Consider the following 21,485-nt stretch of genomic DNA (forward strand, 5'->3'; position numbering starts at 1 on the left):
GCGCAGTGGTTAAGTCCGCCTGCCGATGCAGGGAACACGGGTTCGTGCCCCGGTCCGGGAAGATCCCACATGCCGCGGAGTGGCTGGGCCCGTGAGCCATGGCCACTGAGCCTGCGCGTCTGGAGCCTGTGCTCCACAACGGGAGAGGCCGCAACAGTGAGAGGCCCGCGTACCGCAAAAACAAAACAAAACAAAACAAAACACATGCAGTCAGTCAAGGGCATTTCAGATTCCAAAGAGGGAAGAGTACTAACCCTGAATCCTTGGACATTTCCTTAACGCAAAACAGAAAGCCGACAATTAGGAATGGACAGAATGGTATAGAGCAGGGCAGGGGGCCCTGGCCTCAGAATCCTGGTAGTCTGGTGGGTCCAAGTAGATCTGAGCACCTAAGCATGTCAGGGCTGAACTGTAAAGTGTTGATACTGTAAATCAGATGTCATTTTACAGTAAGATTTACCATTTTAAAATCTTGTCTCTAAAAGTCCCTAGGAAGTCTTTATGAATCAGATCTAAGTTCAACACGTTTAGCACCTATGAAGTTCTATATTTGGCATGTCTGCCCATGTCATTTTAATTCTCATAATAGCTAGTAGTAGTATTACCATAGAGTATTATATGAAGAAACTAGACTCAAATCATTTGAGTAACACGTGATAGAGGAAGGAAGCAAACTATGATCTTCTAACCATATGAACGAATTGTGAGTTTCTAAGCTCCTTCCATGACACCTGTTAAACCAAATGAAATCAAATCATATAAGGCAGTGAGGAGTTTGCCTAAAGGGCTGATCAAGCCAGACATTCTGGCTACAGAGGAGGTCCTGGAGGAGGCGTTGGAGAGCAGATGTGGGCACAGCACAGCCCTTTTTACAGAATGTATGCCCTGCTCCTCCCCCTCTAGGTGCCAAAATATCAGTAAGGTGGGCCTCGTTTTGAATATCTGCACAGTGCTGTAAAAATTGGGCATGTGCAAAAATAAAATAAAAATTGGGCACGCGCAGATTCTGACCAGTCCACACGGGAAGAGGGTGAGGAAGTTGTGAGGGATGCGGGATCACATGTCACAGCGTGGGCAGAATGAGGGGGAAAGGATGTGGGCCTACTGTGACAGGGGTGGAATAAGGGGAACATGCCCTCAGCAGCTGCAGGAAAGTGGACATTAGGGTGGGGCTGCAAGAGGGACCAAGGGCCCTGGGCTGAGGCAGGAGGTCAGCAAATACAGTCTATGCCATAAGTGAAGAAATGTTTAAAAATCAGTTAAGATGCTATGAGAAACGTCAGTACTAGACTCCTCATATTTTTGAGGTTTCGTAGTCCACTTCATTTATTGGGATACTTTCAGTGCAGCTCCCAGAAAAGGAAAGACATGCACCAGAATGCCAAAATGGTCTGGAAAGATTAGCATGAAACTTAATATTCACCAGCGCAGCCTCCACTGGCCATGATGGTGTTGCACATAGTAGGTGGTCAAGAAATGCTTTTTGAATGAATGGTTACAACATGGAATAAGCAGCATCAGCGTGTGTATGTGTGTTTGTGTGTGTGTGTGAGTGTGGGTATCTGTGTGCAGTTTGGGTTACTATGTGAGGTTTTCCGTTTTGTTTTATTTTTTAATGTATCTATTAATATTTTCCACCACATATTCTGCCTTTGAGGTCAGGAATCATGTAGTTAATGTCATCTTTGTAACTATTCACAGCTTCTGTGAGGCTTTTTCCATTGTGCGATGGGATCTAAACTGATACAGTTTTCTAAATTCCAGACTAAGTTAACATGGTGATATTTTATTTAAAATGCTTATCTTAACCCATCCTATTTCATGCTGGCCCATAATTAGAAGCACTCATAAAGACTGGACAAATGACTACAGTGGATGGGAATGGGATTAAAAAATTCAAGGATCCCTTCTGACTCTGAGTCCTTTTTTCTGTGACCCACCCCCCAAATCCCCCGAGGTCAATATTCTCTTTATAATCATATTGCAAATCCACTCACAGGTGGATTGTAGTACTTGAGTATACTGTCTCCACATTGCAAACCAATATTGTTTAGCCATCCATTTAATGAAATGAAAACTCCAGCCACTCAGTTGCAACTCTTATAGAATATGCCTGGGAACGTGGATGGAGATAACCAGGAAGCTTCAGGGGACACTGGCAAAGACACTGGTTTTAGGAAAAGGTGAGGCTCCTCTTAGTCTAGTAAAATGTCTCTCTTTAATATTTTGAAAAATTTGGGCCTGTTGGCTAAAGCAGTTAGTAGTCAGTACTAATGACGTAATGCTGGATCAGATCTGATCTGGTGATACATACAACTTTACCCTTCTGCTAACCGCTTGTGCCTTCAACCAGTCCAGAACTTAAACAACTAACAATAGGAAGAAAAAAATTCCTGACCTATTTTTTGAATCTTCACATGATGCAGAGATAAAAATAATTTCTCTGTACTAATTAACTGAAAAGTCTTGGAACATTACAGCCTGGAAGCTTTCCATTTCTAAAATTGGTGTCCAGAACATTGCTAAGTGGTTTGCTTTAGGGAAAGATGTGCTGGTTTTCATTAATCCATCGTTGGGCTTTTCAGTGGGAATAATTCAATAAAACCTTTGTATTACTTTCTCTCCCAATTAATAACAAGAACATAATGTACTTTGGGAAGGACAAATGTATGACTAATCCTTCACTCCCATGTCTGATTTTTCTTATGCATCTTTTGAGTTCCATGTATTTGATTAACCATTCAGATAACTGCACAACACGCAACTTTATTGTTTTGTTTTGTTTGTTTGTTTGTTTCCCAGGAAACATATGTATTTTATTTAAAGAGCTGGCAAAACAAGAGAAATTCACAGGGATCGGTTCTTATGCAGTAAGCAATTACAGAAATCATATACTCATGCATTTTTAAACAACTGGGGTGAGAGAAGCACCTCTGATTTTTCAAATTTGATTTCAAACATTTACACAGCTAACCTACCTTATAACTTCCACACATAACTTAAATGAGATCTAATATAAAATCAAAGTAGCTGAGGTGAGTTAGTCAAGGTCTTAAACATGAAACTTTACAGTTACATAGTTATTGCTTCTTGTCTTGTCCAGTTTATGAAATCAGAGAGCAACATTTTCTCCTCCCGCCACCTCTGTTCTTATCAACTGCATGTCTTGTGGAGAGCGGAACTAAGGCTGACAGAGAAACACACACTGCTGCCCATCAGGTTTACGGAAGAGAGTCCTGTCTCGGAGAACTTCTTTTCCCCTCTTCCTGAGAAAACCAAATAGATAATTGTGGCCAGAAGAGAGAGAATTTGAGTTCCTTCGATGGAGACACTTTTGAACACAGTTGAGTTAATAACTCTACCTTTGGAACTTAGGTCTGAAGTAGTTTCATTTATGGTCAAGAATGTTGGGGGAGGGAATCACAAAAACAAAATGTCAAGTCAAGGTCATGGGTGCTCTCAGGAAGATAGAGTGCCTTTTATTTATTTATTTATTTATTTATTTATTTATAATTATTTTTTTGCGGTACGTGGGCCTCTCACTGTTGTGGCCTCTCCCGTTGCGGAGCACAGGCTCCGGACGTGCAGGCTCAGCGGCCATGGCTCACGGGCCCAGCCGCTCCGCGGCATGTGGGATCTTCCCGGACCGGGGCACAAACCCGCGTCCCCTGCATCGGCAGGCGGACTCTCAACCACTGCGCCACCAGGGAAGCCCTGATAGAGTGCCTTTTAGAACCTGGCTCTAAGAAATGGGGAAGAGACGGCAGTTCAAGGACCTTCCAGCAAATTCTTAGTGCAGAAGAATCAAGTACATGTAAACATTTTTAAAGCGGTAGGGCAAGTGACCCCAAATATTCCTTCTGCTCCTCTGACCTCGTGTTGCATCAGAAGAAAACAACAACAGCAAAAATAATGATGATAAAGTAAAATCGTTTCTTTTTTCAGTCAGAAAGCTGATGAACCCATATGATCCCGGTAGTAATCTCACTCGTAATTTTTGTTCTTGGTTAGTGACTAGGGCATTTCTGATAATAATTTGCAGACTTAGGGAAATACATTTGTTCTTTTAATAGAGGATAATTAAAATGCTTTAGTAGCCAGTGGAGTACTTGTGAAGATTTAAACTTGGTCAAACCCATGTTTGTTTAAGCAAAGCCAGTATGTGTGTGTGTCGTTCTGGGGGAGGAGAAAGAAGGAAATCAGTGAGCTTGTATATAAACAACTCACTTTTATGTGAACTCGAGGCCTTGGCCCTTCTCCTAGTCTCTCTCCTTTTAGGATCTCATCCAAGCTCAGAATTTTAAGCTGTGTCATCTGTGGAGATAATTAATTTGGGAAAGAAAGATTCACACTGACCATGAGAGTAAAATATTGGATAGGCTTTTCTGGGTACAAAGGATTAGACCTTGTTTCAGAGACAGCCAAATTCCATCATCTGGGAAGCCAGTCTGGAGATGAGGCAGGTTTCCTACCACTGATTAAAGAGTGGGGAGGGTGAGGCAAGAATATACAACTGTCATCTGCTTTCGTACTCCAGCTCATGGTCATTCTGTTTCCCCTAAACTGTTTACATCACAGTCTTAACACAACTGTCATTATAACATATTACTTTAAAAATAGATGAGAGGACAGCCACTTTTTAAGAGTGTGGCCAAGGAAAATTACCTCCGCCATGCCACTGTCCAGCCCAGCTATGCTCTTCTTAACTGTGTCATCTTCAGGAGGAAATAGTACAACCTGTGGATTGAATTTAGAGAGAAGTCCATTTAGCTCAATGAAAGGAATCGTTTATATTAAAGCTACCTGGTGGCAAACTCTTGATGGCCTTAAGAGTTTATAAGGTGCCAGGAGTAAAAATTGTTCGGGTTGAATCGGTTGAATGTGTTATCATTTCTGGAAAGGAGATTCCTGCTTTGGGTTGGAGCTTATGCTACGGACCCCCTAAGGCCACTAAGAACTGTGAATTTCCCTTACTACCAAATCTGCATTTGCAACCCTGTCCTCCATCCTGGAATCAGGGAGCTATAGAATTGGCCGTGACCTCAGAGGCCATCTTATCCAACCCTAGACAGAGAGGTTAAGGGACCGCCATGGTCCCTTGAGCTCCGGTCCCACTCCTTTCAACACCGCCCCTTAAGTCTCGGCGGGGGAGAAGTACTCCCCCCTTTCAAACCAGCTCCACCTCTGCTTTCCATCAGTGGAAGCATCATCCTCCCAACTCAGAGGAGCAGACCCTCAATACCACCTGCCTTCTCCTTCCTTTGCCTCCCACAGTTAGTCATCAAAGTGACTAGTAGTGTTCCAGTGTCATTCTACGCCTCCCGCCTCATCCCCACCACTGCCACTGTGGTGTCACCTCCAGCCTGTCAGTAACTGCCTGTGAATGTCACTGATTCCAGTCCTACCCCTCTGAGCCATGATGCAGACTATCACCAGCTACTACCATCTACCACACAGTCTCAAGGTTGGAAGAAACCAGAAAATTCATCTTGTTCCACCTCCTACCCCATGCCTGACCCCATACTAAAACATTTCCTCTTTTATCGGTATTCCCTTTCTCAGAGGTCATCGTGGTTCCTCCTGTCTATAGGACATAAAGCTCTTACTCCCTAGCTGTGCAATCATGCCTTCCCTCTCATCTCCTGCCAAGTCTGGCCCCAGTTTATCCTTCCAGCTGTCCTTTCACCAACATCAACCAGTGAGGCTCGTCTTCCCACTCTTCCATGAACACTCAGACATTTACGCCTACAGTGACAAAAGCTGACCAGCCAAACTAGCTTTAAAAAGCAAAAACAGAGCCAACTCACATGAAGTAAATGGTCCAGGGCTAGAGCTGCTTTCCTCAACCTTTGTCCTCAGGACAGAGATCTCCGTCTTGGTTCTTCCTCCCTCTGTGTTGGTCGGCCCCCTCCACGTAGTAGTAAAATGGCCACCAGTAGCTCCAGGATTATGTCCTCTGAGCAGGACAGCTTCTCTCTACCCATGGTTCCTGCAAAGGTCTCAGGATCCAGTCTCATTGGACTGGTCTGGATCAGGTACACATTCTGAACCCTCACAGTGGCCAGGTCGTTAGGGTGCTTTGGGGAACAAGGTCAGATTCAGGCCCACCTGAATCACAGAGCTAAGGGTGAGTTTAAGGAAAATCAGGGCACTGTTATCAAAAGATGTGGGAAGGGAAACTGCAGACATCCCCTCTACCCCACATGCTCTACCAGCTCTCCTCGGCTTCTCCAAAACCCAACCCAGGTCTCACTTCCCCCAGGAGGCTGTTTTGTAAGCAGCCTACTCACTATGACCCCTGAACTCCTACCGTGCTTGCTTTCTGGAGCATTCAGTGTCTCTACACTAGGTGCTGAGGTCCTTGAAGGGGGAGACCACTAAAGATATAATGCATCTTTACTTCTTGATTTTTCTCATTATACCTAGGACTGTGCTTTACACAATTGACGCATAATAAATTTTTGTTGTGGTGGAGATGTTGGCTAATATTAGCATGCATGTGTGTGTGTCAGAAAGAGGGATGAGGTGCATGGAGAAAGCAGATGTGTGTCTCCATGGAAACGTAGCAGCAGGAAGCTGCTGAGCCTGGTGGCCGCATGATTGATGCAGACATTTGGCCATCTTGGTAGCCTGGGTTGAGGCCTCGGCTAAGAGGATTTTGCATCCTTCCATGACGGGCAGTAAGATGATGACATTACAAGGTGCACTGAGTGCAGACTCTTTTGTCACTCTGACCTCGGTTTCAGCAGGAAAGGACAAAAAAAAAATAGACCAAAAGGCAAATCAGAGAAAAGAATGAAGACAAAAAGTAAGAGGGACATTTTTAGGGGAAATAAGGAAATAAATTAAGAGGAAACTCAAGACCATGGCCAGTGGTGACAAGAGCTACTTGTTCTCCGTGAGAAGAAGGCCTCTTTGCTCTCACGCTCTTCCCTTACAGCCTAATTTTACCTGTTTTCTTCTATGTGTATGATCTGAGTGTGTGTGTGTTTTGATTTAGAAATACCTCCTCCCTCTCTCTCCTTCCCTCCTTCCTTCTCTCTCTCTCTCTCTCATTGTCAATGTTCTCTGATCCAGTGACCTTTTCTCAGTAACTAGTTCCATATGTTTGTTGACTTATACTTGTAAAATAACGTTAAGAAGATTCTTTTGGTTAAGGTCATGTCATCTTGTTTTTGCATTCCTTCTAAATGCGAGGGATTTGTTTCGTATGGTTTAAACATTTTAAAGAATAAAGAACGTGCCTGTGTCCTACAAATGAAACAAGGTCTTGTGTTGTATACAGCTGATCTAAAGAAGATGTGCAGGATATTTGGGGGTTAACTTTGCGTCTGATGAAAGAGGAAAGCTTGCATTCTTGAAGAGTCTCTAAGAAAAGGAAACCACAGGCCATCATAATAGAGCTGGGTGAGATTTGCGAATCGTATACCTTGGTTTCTCAGACTTTAATATGCTTAAGAATCACCTGGGGTTCTTGTTAAACAGACAGAGTCCTGGGCTTCACCCCAGGGATTCCAATCTGGTAGACCTGGGTAGTCTGCATTTCAACAAGCTTCCCTGGGGACTGGGGAGAATGGGTCACAGACCACACTTTGGGAAATACTGACCCAGGCCAACCTCCTGCTTTTAGGCGGGAAGACACTTCATCCAGTAGTTCTGAATGACCCATTGGGCATCGCGCTGCCAAAATAGGCTTTACCTCTATAAGCCTCCATTCCTTATTCCTTAAAGCAGGAGTAATAGTGTTCTCTATTTCCAGGGTTATTGGGCGGATTCCATATGACAGTATACGTAAAGCCCTTTGCACTTTGCATGCCTAATACATGATAGGTTCCAGTTAATGCTTAAGTATTATTATCAGCTTATTGCTATTATTTTTGGTAAGTTACTTCCCTGATTGAACTCTGTTTGCCTGTAGAGCTTGCCAAAAGGTACCAGGGCCATTCGGGATGGACTGGCAAGGTGTCCCTGGGGAGGAAGAAAAGTTCTCCAGAGCTGGGCACAGACCCCCTTCCTCAGTTTCGGCAGTGGGTGACTGACATAGGACTCCACTGTCCCCAAGTTAAGGCCACCCATACGGGAGCTTTTCCTTTGTCCTGTGGTGGCTGTGAGCAGGGCAGTCTGTCGTAGTCATGGTTGGATCAGATGGTAAGCAGACAAAAGTCAGTTGTTGAGGGTGGGAGTGAAACGCTAAGAAATGTCAGTAATGAGAACCTCTCTAGCACATGAAAAAAGTCACCACGTTATAGAAGGTTAGTGCTAAAAGACACCACAGCAAACCCCTTGTCCAGCGCCTTCCCTCCCTCAATCAATAAGTGAGAAAAGTACCTGGTCCCAGACAGAGCTGGGATAAGAGCCCAGTTAATTCCCTTCCTGAACAGAAATAAACAAACTCGTAGTACCTTACTCATAGTATCAACAAGGGCCTCACAGCCCAGGCAGATTTTAATATGTGAGCACAAGTTCATAACCTTGTAATGCAGACGGGGATCAAATGTTTATGCAGGGGCGTATTTTCTCACTGCACTCAGAGTGTCATTGTTTTTCCTTCCCACCTTGGGGAGCAAAATAGCCCCTTTCAGTCTAAAGGAGCACTTTTGATGCAGTAGGAGAAAATGAACCTTTTTTCCTTTGTGTCTGACTCTATTTCTCATGTACAAAGAACTTGTGTTCCAAGGAGAGCCTGGATGGCAACTGGGATCCTAACAATCACGTTTACTGTTCAACTACACAAGGGGGCCGTCTGTCGGGTTTAATGGTCCTCTCTTTTAAAAATAGGAACGACCAGCCAGTTAATAAAAAACAGCCCTGGCTGAGTCCTGCTCGGGCTGGTTAACTTAGATTTATATTAACACATGAAAATATAAGCATCACCTTGGTCTGACGTGAGCACATCCCTCTCCCGGGTTTGGGGTTTCATCTAAACCAGCACTCAGGGAATTCCCTGGTGGTCCGGTGGTTAGGACTCCATGCTTCCACTGCAGGGGGCCCAGGTTTGATCCCTGGTGGGGGAGCTAAGATCCCACAAGCCGCGTGCTCGGCCAAACAAAAACAAAAAAAAAAAACCCCAGCACTAAGTGCAAGTCTCCTCTCTGTGGATAAAATCAGATGATGAGCAGGTCAAAGGAGTCAGGCACAAGGAGAATGCTTTTGCTGAGATCTCCACATGCCACCTCTCTCTTTCTTGTTATGGGACCTGTGCGCGCCTGCCATTGTGAGGCTACAGAAGAGATGGGAACAAAAGCTTGTAAATGGGCTTGGTGAGCGATGCCCATCGGAGCCTCTTGGTATGTGGACCCCAGCCTTTGTGAGGGGTCAGCTGGGATTTGTGAGAGCCCGTAACCTGCCATGTCAGGAAGATCGCTGCTGTTCTCAGCAATGGAGAGCTGGTGGCAGCTGCCAACATTTTTTTTTTTTAAACTCAGACCCCATACTGCTCCTATCCTGCTGATTCTTTCAGTGTTCCTCTCTGAGTAGCAGATGGTGACAGTTCTCCAGACGTTGCAGCTTTCATGTTCATCTGATGTGTACATGGTGCGCCGGGGTTATTTATGTCAGCAGACTCGCACACCCAGCACACACGGACCCAGGTGTGTGCTTCCCAGGCTGGCTGTCGTAGTGGCCTCTGCACCGCCCAGGTGGAGGTGTTCAGCCCAGACTGGGTCCCTCTCATTTTCCAACCCTCCTGGCACATATGATGGTTGCATCCCACTCCTCTGGAAGGGCAACATTTGCATTTGAAGCTCAGGATGATTTCTATAATTATGGAGTACCTCTAATCTACTTGCCCTCCTCCCTCATGTGACTTTAGTCTCGCAGGCTGTGTGAGTTCCCCAGAACATTGAAGACCTGGGTTATGAAAAGAAGTATTTCATATTGACCTCCGATCCAATTTTGCTAGGATTTCAGCAACTCTGTCCCCTTTGTCGTTTCCCCCTTGGACACCCTGGGGCAGCTCCCCTCAGTTCTGTAGAGGCCTGACGGCCTAAGACTACAAGATCCTTTGGTGGCCATCTGTGGGTTTTTTTTGTTTGTTTGTTTTTTTGCGGTATGCGGGCCTCTCACTGTTGAGGCCTCTCCCGCTGCGGAGCACAGGCTCCAGACGCGCAGGCTCAGCGGCCATGGCTCACGAGCCCAGCCGCTCCGCGGCACGTGGGATCTTCCCGGACCGGGGCACGAGCCCGCGTCCCCTGCATCGGCAGGCGGACTCTCAACCACTGTGCCACCAGGGAAGCCCCATCTGTGGTTTTGCCTGCCCCTCACCAGTCTTGCATTTGGGCGTCTTATGTGAAGAACTGCTCTTCCTCGTCCTCTGTTTGATTTTATTGGGGGTTGTCTATCCTCCTTATTGGCCACAGAACTGGGCCAGCTGGATTTCTTGCCTAGGACTTTACTAATTGAGATGCAGAGTTTCCCTTCCTGGCTGTGAAGCTGGGGTCGTGACAGCTGCTGACAGCCACATCTCACGCTTCATGGAAGATGCCAGTCTGCAGGAGAGTTCAGCTGATCATCAGAGAGGAGAAGAAACAAAAGACAGAAAGGGCAGTGTGGGCCCTGGTTTCACTGTCCCAGGACCCAGCTGGCCACCTGCCCTTCCTTCAGCTTAGTTACTTGAGCCAATAAACTCCCCTCTTTGCCTTTAGATAATTTAAGTTGGATTTCTGTTACTTGCGATCAAGAGTCCTAGCTAATGCAGTCGCCTTGACCTCTGCTATGAAGTCTCTCCACTCTCCTCTGGCCCCTCAACAGCATCTCCCCTGCCAGTCTCCAAGGGCAGGGAGGTTTTCCTTCCAAATGTGACGGGTGATTCTGCATGCTGCTGGGGAGACGGCCACTGTTTCCAGGGATGACAGATGGTCTTGGGCTTCTCCCAGACTTAGAGCTCTGGCTGTGGAGAAGTTCATGCCAAGGCCCCTCTTATGATACTTCAGAGACTCCGAAGCCGGGAGGAAAATTGGGAGCCCTTATAGCCTTCCTTGACCAACACATCTAAGGTTCCCGGAGAGTTGCTGACCACAGCAGTACGTATCTCAGCCTACCGTGGGATACCAACTTAATACAGTCGGCCGTCTTCTGTCCTTGGGAAGTGTTCCCTCAGCCAAATAGCTGCCTTTTCTTGAATACAGCATTCGATTTCAGGCAATACAAGGACTGTTTTTCTCAGTCCCAGATCATCGTGGTTGCCCACTGCCTTTGTCCTGGAGTACTATCACAGAAAAGCATATGGTTTTCTACTTCCGTGTGTGTTAAGTATATTATGTTCTCCATTCCCAACCCTGAGGCAGACTCTGCCGCCGGAATCTTTTGATGAATGTCCTACAAGGTTACAGCAAAAGGAGGTGGTTTCTTGGGGCTATTTAGAGTTAAGCTAAGAACAGGGGCTGTGGAGTCCAGCTGCCTGCTTGGACTCTCAGCTTTATCACCTACCCGTGGTGGCCCCTGAAGCCAGTCTCTTAACCCTTCTGTGTCTCAGTTCCCACATATGAAAAATGGAGATAACCACAGCACCTGTTTTGCAGGACCGTAGTGAGGAGGGAATGTTCTAAAAGACATAAAGGCCTTAGCGTAGGTTCTATCACGTTAGCAATCATTTAGTAAATGTTACCAACAGTAGGGCTTCCCTGGTGGCGCAGTGGTTGAGAGTTCGTGACCCGATCCGGGAAGATCCCACATGCCGCGGAGCGGCTGGGCCCGTGAGCCATGGCCGCTGAGCCTGCGCATCCGGAGCCTGTGCTCCGCAACGGGAGAGGCCACAACAGTGAGAGGCCCACGTACCGCAAAAAAAAAAAAAAAAAAATGTTACCAACAGTAGTAACAGTTGTTTCACATGGAGCCTGTGGGATCTGGTTGCTCACATTATGGTCAGGTATTTTGTTTCTGGGAAATGGGACTTGGCAAATTTGGCAGAAAGAAGGCCAGTGGGGTGCAGGAAGAGACAGATGCTGGCATGACCTCTTGCTTGGGCTAAAACCCACCGCCCTAAGCCCCCCTCTCCAGTACAAGGGCAAAGGGAGAACCCTTGAACACCAGCTGCCACCTGGTGTTGGGAAGCCTGGCCACGTATCTGCTCTCTGCTTTCCCCCAAACAGGCTGTCTTGGTGGGAGAGAGGGGATGGGAGGTGAAACTTGAAGGGTGGGAGAAAAGTCGCCGACAGATGGAGTAAGGAAGTCTCGAGAAGACGGTGCAGCGTGGGAGAAGGCTTGACGTCAGGAGCGGGAAGTGTGGGTGAAGAGGGTGGGTTGAGATTCTCCTCTGTGGCTCTAAAGGAGCAGAGAAGAAAAGCAGCCGATGAAAGACTTGAGTGTGCGGCCATGCACATAGGCACGGGCTCCCTGGCTCCCTTCCGTGTCTCTTTCATGGCCCTAAAAAAAAAAAAAAAAAAAAAGCCTCCTCTTCCCACTTCTTACTCAGACATGTACATCTGCAAACCCACCAGCCCCTTGAGCTAATGTTTCTGCTTAAAAGACATGATTAAATCCTGGACTTAATTTATGCATTTCTTTGATACAGATGCAGCTGTGTAAGCCATGGTTATTTTATTTACATTTCATCTGACTCTCCCTTTCTGATTTTTGCTAGACTGCTTGTTCCCTTTTTTCTTTTTTTTTTCCTGCTCTTCTGAGCTTTGGATCTGTTTGTCCATGTATGTTAGGTTGAAGAATATGAAATTGCTGATTTTACCCCACTTTTGACCTACCAAAACAGCCATTTCATAGGGTTCAAGTGAATTTTTTCAAGTTTAGGTTATAACCGTAAGTTTCCAGAGGAGTGGGGCAAAGCCACGTGCTCTGAGGACCCACCACTGAGGTGTAGCCTGATGGCGACAGAAAGCTGGTTAACTGCCCAGAGCAGAGAAGGGACATGAGAACAGCACAGCTCACGCTTAGCCAGCAGCGTTCTGTGCCAGCCACTGCTCCTATGTTATTGTTCATAACCCTTACACCAACCCCCAAACATGGGTACTCGGGGTGTCCCCCTCTGTGATGAGGGGACAGAGGCACAGAGAGGTCAGGGAGCTCGCCCACCGTTACACAGCCAGCAGGTGGCAGAACTGGGATTCGAACCCAGACAGCCTGGCTCAGGAGTCAGTGGCTTAACCACTACACTATAAAACGTTTGACCAAACGTATATACGATGGATATATTGTATATATGTATACAGTATATTATATTACTCAGCCATAAAAAAGAGTGAAATAATGCCCTTTGCAGCAACATGGAAGGACCTAGAGATTATCATACTAAGTGAAGTAAGTCAGACAGAGAAAGACAACTATCATATGATATCAGTTATATGTGGGATCTAAAAAAATGATACAAATGAATTTATTTACAAAACAGAAATAGACTCACAGACATAGAAAACAAACCTATGGTTACCAAAGGGGAAAGTGGGGGAGAGGGAAGGATAAATTAGGAGTTTGGCATTAGCAGATACACACTATTGTATATGAAATAGATAAGCGCTAGGACCTACTGTATAGCACAGGGGACGATATTCAATATCTTGTAATAACCTATATTGGAAAAGATTATGAAAAAGGATATATATCTCTGAATTACTATGCCATACACCTGAAACTAACACAACATTGTAAGCCAACTATACTTCAATTTTTTAAAAAAAGAATATAAATTTAAATAAAAACAAATGCAGATGAGACAGAAAAAAAAACGGTTGAGCAAACCATGGAGTAGTCAGCAGTGTTCATGGGTCCATTGCTGCAGACTGCACTGTTATCATTCATCAAATACTCCTGCCCAGCACTGTCAGCTATTGTTGGCTTGGATGAAGTTGCTTTTCTGGATAAGCTTAATATAAATCCATTAATAATTACCTACTTGAGGATTTTATTTGTATTTGGCATTTTACCACCACCTCCCTCTCCTCCTTTCATCTCACGCGTGTGCAGCATCTAAGACTTCCAGAGCCTTTCACCTTCATCTTCTCACCCATCCCTCACAATCTCCTGGACGAGGAAACTAGCGCACTGAGAACGGAAAGGACTTTCCCAAGTCACACATGTGACGCCCGTCAGGCAGACACTGGCCGTCACTCCACGGGAGGCTCTCCCCAGGACTCACTTGGTTCGTCAAAGACATGAGTGACCCCGCTCCACACTTAGGGCTGCGTGACCTTGGTGAGGCGATCTGCCCTCCCCCAGCTTCTGTTTCTTTATTTTTAGATGGAGGTATTCATACCTCCAGGATTGGTGTTCATCACTGTCTGTGAACTTCTTTACATAGTAGACACACCAGAGGTGTAGTCCTTCCTTTCCGCTCTACTCGAGGCTGGCTGTGCTGGGATACTGAGTCACAGCCATTGGCACATACTGACACCAGGTCTACAGGGTATGAAACAAACTAAGCTGAGCACACATTCTTCACCACTCTCTCATTGTAAACTAATGTAGTGAAATGACTGCTTTTAGAGTCTTCGTTTGCCAGGTAGGGACAGTAATAATAATACTGACTCTCTAGAGGGCTCTGTATGAAGATTGAAGGAGGTGATGGGTGGAGCTCGGGGCCTGGTGCTTTACAAGATCTCAGGTGATGTAGCTGTTGCTGTAGTTGTTGCTGTTGTTTGTGGTGGTGTTACTTGTCCAACGGGCCTTCATATTCAACCTGACCAGCAGAGGAAGTTTCTAGTCGTATGGGACATTATAAACCTGTAAACATTTTTCTGCTATTCCATGGCTACTAAAAAAAAATACTTTTACTAGATTTCAGGACTCCAGCTGTCATTTTATCATCCATTCCCTGCTATTTAGTGACTTTCCCAAGGAACAGTTAGGTCATGTGAAGATTTCTATTTTTATCTGGGAAAAAGCGGGGGAGAATTTGAATAACATTTGGGGGAACGAAAGGATTATCATTTTTCCAATGGACCTGTTTCCACCATGTGTCCCCTTGTCACTAGCAGATTGTAAAGCTATAAACCCTCCTGTTCCACACTAAATCATGAGTCACATATCAGGAAAGAAAAATACCTTCTGCAATCTGGCCAGCATCTCACTGACACTTGCTTCACCTAGATGTGGCCCATATGTGGTTACTGCTTATTTCAAACGATATTTTAAAGTTAACTGCTGCAGTAGTAATGAGAATATTTTAAAGTCTATGTTTGGTATGGCAGCGGGTGGGGGGAGAAACCATATTCCAGAGTGAAATTAAACTGGCCTCGTTTAGCTTCTTTGCTTTGTTTCTCTCACCGGAGTTGTTACCCTTTCAAAGGTGTCAGCTCTTAAGCTATTCACTCCCTTGCAGTAGACTTCAGGGGGCTGCAGAGAGAGGAGAAACTACCCTTAGACTGCCCCCTAGAGAGATCCCTGATGGTGGTGCCTTACTGTCTGGACCCCGCATGGGACCATCTGGGGTCGAGGGGTGCGAGAGGGTAGGGGTAGGGAGTGGCTTTTGACCGTTACGTAGACAGATAGACAGAGAACGCAGAAGTGTGGCTTTCCTGCTTTCCTCTTATCTTCCGCCCCTTCTTGTCTTCTGTTCAGCCTTCTCTTTACCAACTTGTCATCAGGACCCACGTCCAGGTACCAGCTCTAAGTACAGGTATCACACTACTGCCTGTCACATTCATCTCTTTCAGGAGATTGTTCTTAAAATACTGGTCACCTGGGGGCAGAGCCCCTTTTCCTCTGAACAGTATTGGAGTGCATTTTAATAACCCACCTCCCCCTTTTAATCTAGCATCTCACCATTGGTCAGGATATTCTAAGTTTTGCTGTAGTAACAAAATAACCCTAGAAGTTAAGGGACTTAATTCAGTTAAGAGCTTATTTCTCGCTCAGATTACATGTTGATTGTGGCTCAGTGGAGTCTCTTTTCCACACGTGTTCCCAAAGATTCAGGACGATGGAAGCTCAGACATCTTGAAGCTACACCGCCTGGAATAAGAGGCCTCCACAGGTACCGTGGAAGGGAAAGAGGAGAGCTGAGCTGGAGGCTCATAGAAGATCCCGGAGTCCCCCTTCTTATAGCCTAGCGGCAAGAACTAGTCACATGGCCTCTCCTGACTGCAAGCAGGGCTGGAAAATGAGGTAGATCCCATGGGCATTCGGTGTACAGATGATGTCTCTGCCGCAGCCCGTTCCCTCATTTTCCATGTGATTGAGTGGATGACAGCTTTCTGATCCTAAGGTCGTCTTCCTAAGGGTACTGTTTGGATAGATGGGAGTTGTCAGTTTACACAGACTCCCAAGTCTTAGACTAGCAAGCTCTCCTCTGTGCTCCTAGACCACTTCCTATGCACTTTCATCACAGTCCTTACCAGAGTGCGTTAGATTTAGTTGTCAGTGTCTCCATTTCTGCACCCCCCTGCCTCTCCCCCTATTACTACATCTTGAGGGTAGAAAACAGGCATTTGAGGTCTGTTTCTAAAAGCTTTGCTAGTCCTCAGTGGAGTATCTGGCTGTTTGGTAGGTCAGGGAGGAAGAGAGGGAGGGAATGAATGAATGAATCAATCAATCAATCAGTCAGTCAAATAAACAAGCAAAACCACCTCTTGGAGTGGGTTAGTCATAAATTAGACTGATCTATTATGGGCTGATTTCTACCGGTATACTAGGCACCAGTAATGTTTAGGTATCTAACAAATGTGGTCTTAAAATTTTGTTTCTCTAACTCTCTTAATTTATACATGTGTTCCCATTCCCCTGGGAAATGGGAAATTTACTGTCTGGCAATTCCAGGTCCTCCCACCTTTTTCCCAGGGCCATATCTAAGGCTCTGTGGAGCTGGTACCTGTGCTACACGCGCTGTCTGTCCCTGAAGGCACCCCAGTAGCATCCTTGTTCCACAGGATCTCTGCTGTCAGTCCATGAGGCCCTAATGGCTAGCTGTTTGCAAGACCTCTTTGGGCCCAGTTCTCTATCTCTCTGAGTCTCTTAGAACTCCATTAGGCCAAGAGAAGCTTTCTGCTGCGCTTAAGCAAGGGCCCAGGGAGCTCTGTGAGTCTCTTCAGAGCTTCATCTATGGCCAGGCCGCTCCAGGCCGCATGCAGTGTGGGGCCATGGAAGACTCTGTGACCTCGTCTGATGTATGACACAGCCATTACCGCGCTGGGGCTTCTGCTTCCCTGGGCTCCATTAGAGAGGTGAAGCGTAGACACCCTTTGTTCTGTAAACCTACAGACATATCCAAGGGTTCTCTCCTTCTCCCTTGGACGCCCCCAACCCAGGGACCTTTCTCTAGTCTTGGGGACTAGAAGCCTGCCTCTGCCTCTGTCAGTCCCCTGAATATCCTCAGGGGGTGGGTTGTAGGGTCAAAGGAAATGTGCTTCTGTGCGTGTATATGAAATTCGTTAACACTTTAAATTGTTATCCTGCCTCAGTAGTGCCACTCTCAGGGTTACCTACTTCTTCTTTTGTCCCCAGATGTAGTCTAGGGACACCTTCATCATGTCTCACACCCTGTGCCCTAGTGTCTGCTGTCCTGCTGGTGCACAGGTGTGTGTGTTGAGGCCGTCAGTTCACCAGCTCTGCCCAGGGCGGAGGCGTGGTCAGCTTTGCCCGGCACATTCGAGATGCCTGCTGCCATGCCAGGCGCCACCTGCCCAGCAGGAGGCTCCCCCAGAAGCTGGACTTCCCTCTGCTCTCCTGGATTCTGCACCAAGGTTCAAAGACATCTTGCCCATTCTGGCATTTTGGTGGTACAGGCCCGGTGCATTTAGGCCCTAAATCAAAGGATGAAAGATTTGTACTTCCATTGTTTCCATGGAGCATTTAGGTCTAGGCCTTGTGGTTCAGCTGTCTATCCCCTGCATCTTCCAAGAAATGGGAAAGGTCAAGACTTCAAGGTGGTCACAGCAGAGGCAATAGTGGAGCCAGTGGGCCAGGGGAAATTTATTTCTCCATGCTTCTCAGTCATCTTGTAGGAAAACCCTGTCCACCCCGAACCCCAAGGGAAGACAGCCCATAAAGAAAAGAGTCTGAGAACACCTGTTGGCTCAGTCAAAAATGAAAGTAATGGGCCTCAGACATCAAAAGGGAAAGCACAGCTTTCAGAAACAGCTGAAGCCACACGTGGTTGTTGGAGACAAGCGCTAACCTCCTATGAAGAGCAGCCCTGTGCAGTCCCTGGGTTCCTTGGCTCTGAAATCCCGAACAAGATTTTTATAATGTACTTATTGGAAAAGATCCTACTCTTAAAATATAAATACATAAATATAAGTATTAAATGTAAAAAATAAACCTGTCTGTATATACAGTAAACTAGTGTTCTGAGGGTATGTTAATGTCCTCTAAGAACTGACAGTGAGAACATGGAGCCCCAAAGAGGTCACGTGGCTTTGCCTGGGTCCCTCAGAGAGCTGATGGCTCAGCAACATCTATCAAAGTCAGTCTCTCTGGCTCTTCATCCTGTTTCTCCTCCAGAAGCCTTTATGCTCAGAATTCTAGCTCAGCCTGATGATACAAAAGAGTCTTTTAAGCCATATCTTAAGATGCCTGCTTTTAATTAGTTGGTATTAAAAGTGCTTGTGTAGAGGGAAGAAAATAGAAGGCAGGATGTGGGAGGAAGAGAATATACATTACAACCCTGGCAATAGACACATAGAAGGAACCAACCTGCCCATTGTTTTAAATCTAGCCTGTCCACCCCCATGAAGGTTACACACTGACAGGAGAAGGAATGGATCCAGCATTTACTCCTATTGTTTGCTTATGCTGGTGGCTGCATCATCCAGGGTCATCGCTTCATACATGTAAGTAGGAGTTGGAAAGAATGGTATTTCCACATGTGAACCATTGGTGACAGTGAAGACACTTGGCATGTGACCACTAGCAGCGGCATATCAGCCCCAATGTACCTCTGTGCGGTCGGTACAGTTTAAGTTGTACTTTCACTAGCTGGTTGGCCTCTTCAAGGTCACATTGAGGTCACTGTCGTTCTCTCTCTTTGTAGAAGAGGAAAGTGAAATGCTGAGTTAAAGCATCTGTCCAAAGGTCCACAGTAAGTCCAGATCCTCTGACTCAAAATGCCTTGTTTCTTCTTCGACGATGCAGCTGCCTCTGCCGTGGCTTTCCAGTCTTTTAGGGGCACCGGGCCTTGTGAGAGTGCTGGGAAAGCTGCAGCTCTGCCGATTCAGAACCATGCTCCAGTGAGTTATAAGAGGGAAGACAGCGCATCTGCGGAGCACATGCTGCGTTCCGAGCACTCAGCCTTCATCTCTGTCTTATTACAGCCCTGCCCTCTCTCACCTGAGGCTCCTTGCCTCTGCTGTATCCCTGACTACCCAGGGACCTGGGTAGTGTCAGACTTCATATCTGTGTCATTCTCATTTCCCTGACTGTTGTGTAAAGTTGCATATATGGGCATGTTTTTCACCATTCACATGATTTCTTCTCTGATTTGCCTCTTCATATTCTTTGCCTATTTTTCTACTTGGTTGTCTTTTTTCTATTGACTTTCTTACTGATGTCTTCTTTTGTCTATCTAATCCTTTGTTGATTTTATATGTTACAAATATCTTACGGTAGTTTAAGGCTTGTCTTTTCACTTTGTGTATGGCATCTTTCATTTTTTTCTAAAAATTTTTGTTTCTTTCACATTTAGGTCTTTAATATCTCTGGATTTTTTTCCATATAATAAATGATACAGGGATCAAATTTTATATTGATTATGTCCACACACCACTTGTTGAATAGTTCATCCTCTCCACACTGAATTTCGGCATCATCTTGGTTGTCTATCAAGTTTCCATGTATGTGTGACTGTCCGTGGGCTCCTCTGTTTTCATTTCATTCTTTGGTCTTTCCCTTTGGCAGTACCACACGGTCTTAATTACTATATCTGTATAATGAGCCTTGTTCAGCTTCAACTTTTTCTTGCTTACTCCTTTCTTTCTTTCTTTCCTTTCCTTTTCTTTTCTTTCTTTTTCTTTCTGCATTGGGTCTTCATTGCTGCATGCGGGCTTTCTCTAGTTGTGGCGAGAGGGGGCTACTCTTCATTGCGGTGCAAGGGCTTCTCATGGCGGTGGCTTCTCTTGTTGTGGAGCACGGACTCTAGGCACGCGGGCTTCAGTAGTTGTGGCACGTGGGCTAAGTAGTTGTGGCTCACGGACTCTAGAGCGCAGGCTCAGTAGTTGTGGTGCACGGGCTTAGTTGCTCCGTGGCATGTGGGATCTTCCTGGACCAGGGCTTGAACCCGTGTCCCCAGCATTGGCAGGCAGATTCTTAACCACTGCGCCACCAAAAAGTCCCTTCTTGCTTATTCTTAACCCTCTGCTCTCCCATAGAAGTTTTAGAATCAAATTGTTAAATTTCACACACACATACACACACACACACACACACACACACACACACACACACCCCCTTCACTTTCTTGATTTGCATTGAAGGTGTACTGAGTTAATAGATTAATTTGGACAGAACTGATATATTTACAGTCCTAATCCCTAATGGAACTTGAGTTTGATCAGCCACAGGTTCATGAAGGCCAGACCTTGCTCTGAATAATGAAGGGACACCTGACTTCTGTCTGGCAGTTTCCCTGTAAATGGAGAGCTCTTTCCAAATGGCCATCCTTGCCTAAACTTTGGATGCATTACAACAGATATTTTTCTCCACGGTGAGCCAAGGTGGAAAATGATTATTGTAGTGCAATTTGCCAAGATTTTTTACTATCTGAGTGATCAAATATGTGTAAATAGGGAGAAAAGAGCATGTAAGAACAGTGCAAAGGCCAACTCAGCTCTGACAGCTGGATTCCCGTGATGGCCTGCCTGAGAACGCTCATACACATCAGGGCACAGTGAGCAGTCTTTGCAGGCTGGAAACTCCGCCAGCAGGATAAGAGATTCAAAATAGAATAATAGGAAAACAAGAAGAGTGTCTTTAAGCCTGCTGAGCTTGACATGTCCCAGCCAATTTCATTCCAAAGATTATTACCCTTCTCCTCTGATGAGTACTTTCCTGTTCCTCCCAGCTTTCCTACCATAAATACCTAAGAGTCAAAGAAAAAACGATCCCTGCATTCTGAAAAGTAATAATACTAATCCTTTACTCTGGAAGGCTCCGATACTATTTGTTAAATGAGGATTTTTAAAGAATGAGAGCCTATTTCTTTTAACTCTTAAGATTTTCAAGAAAATAAAATAAGCATCTGTATTATGTTACACTATAGAAACACATGTAATATTTTTGAGTGGGGGAATAAAAACTGTAGTGATGGGGCTTCGCTGATGGCGCAGTGGTTGGGAGTCCGCCTGCCGATGCAGGGGACACGGGTTCGTGCCCTGGTCCGGGAAGATCCCACATGCCGCGGAGCGGCTGGGCCCGTGAGCCATGGCCGCTGAGCCTGCACGTCCGGAGCCTGTGCTCCGCAACGGGAGAGGTCACAACAGTGAGAGGCCCGCGTACCGCAAAAACCAAAACCAAAAAAAAACTGTAGTGATTGCTCGTGACTTTAATCATAGTCACTCTCATGGTAAGTTATTTGTAGTTCCAATTATCATGAGAATTGTAATACT

The 21,485-nt window shown here is 45.8% G+C and overlaps 1 protein-coding gene across 1 annotated transcript in view; it reads left to right on the forward strand.

Annotated features, from left to right (window-relative positions):
- SCFD2 (sec1 family domain containing 2) overlaps nucleotides 1-21,485 on the forward strand; it is a 398,024-nt gene that overhangs the window by 314,874 nt on the left and 61,665 nt on the right. The gene's annotated exons all lie outside the window — the stretch shown is intronic.

This window comes from Delphinus delphis, chromosome 5 (assembly GCF_949987515.2).
Source record: "Delphinus delphis chromosome 5, mDelDel1.2, whole genome shotgun sequence".
Taxonomy (NCBI): Eukaryota; Metazoa; Chordata; class Mammalia; order Artiodactyla; family Delphinidae; genus Delphinus; species Delphinus delphis.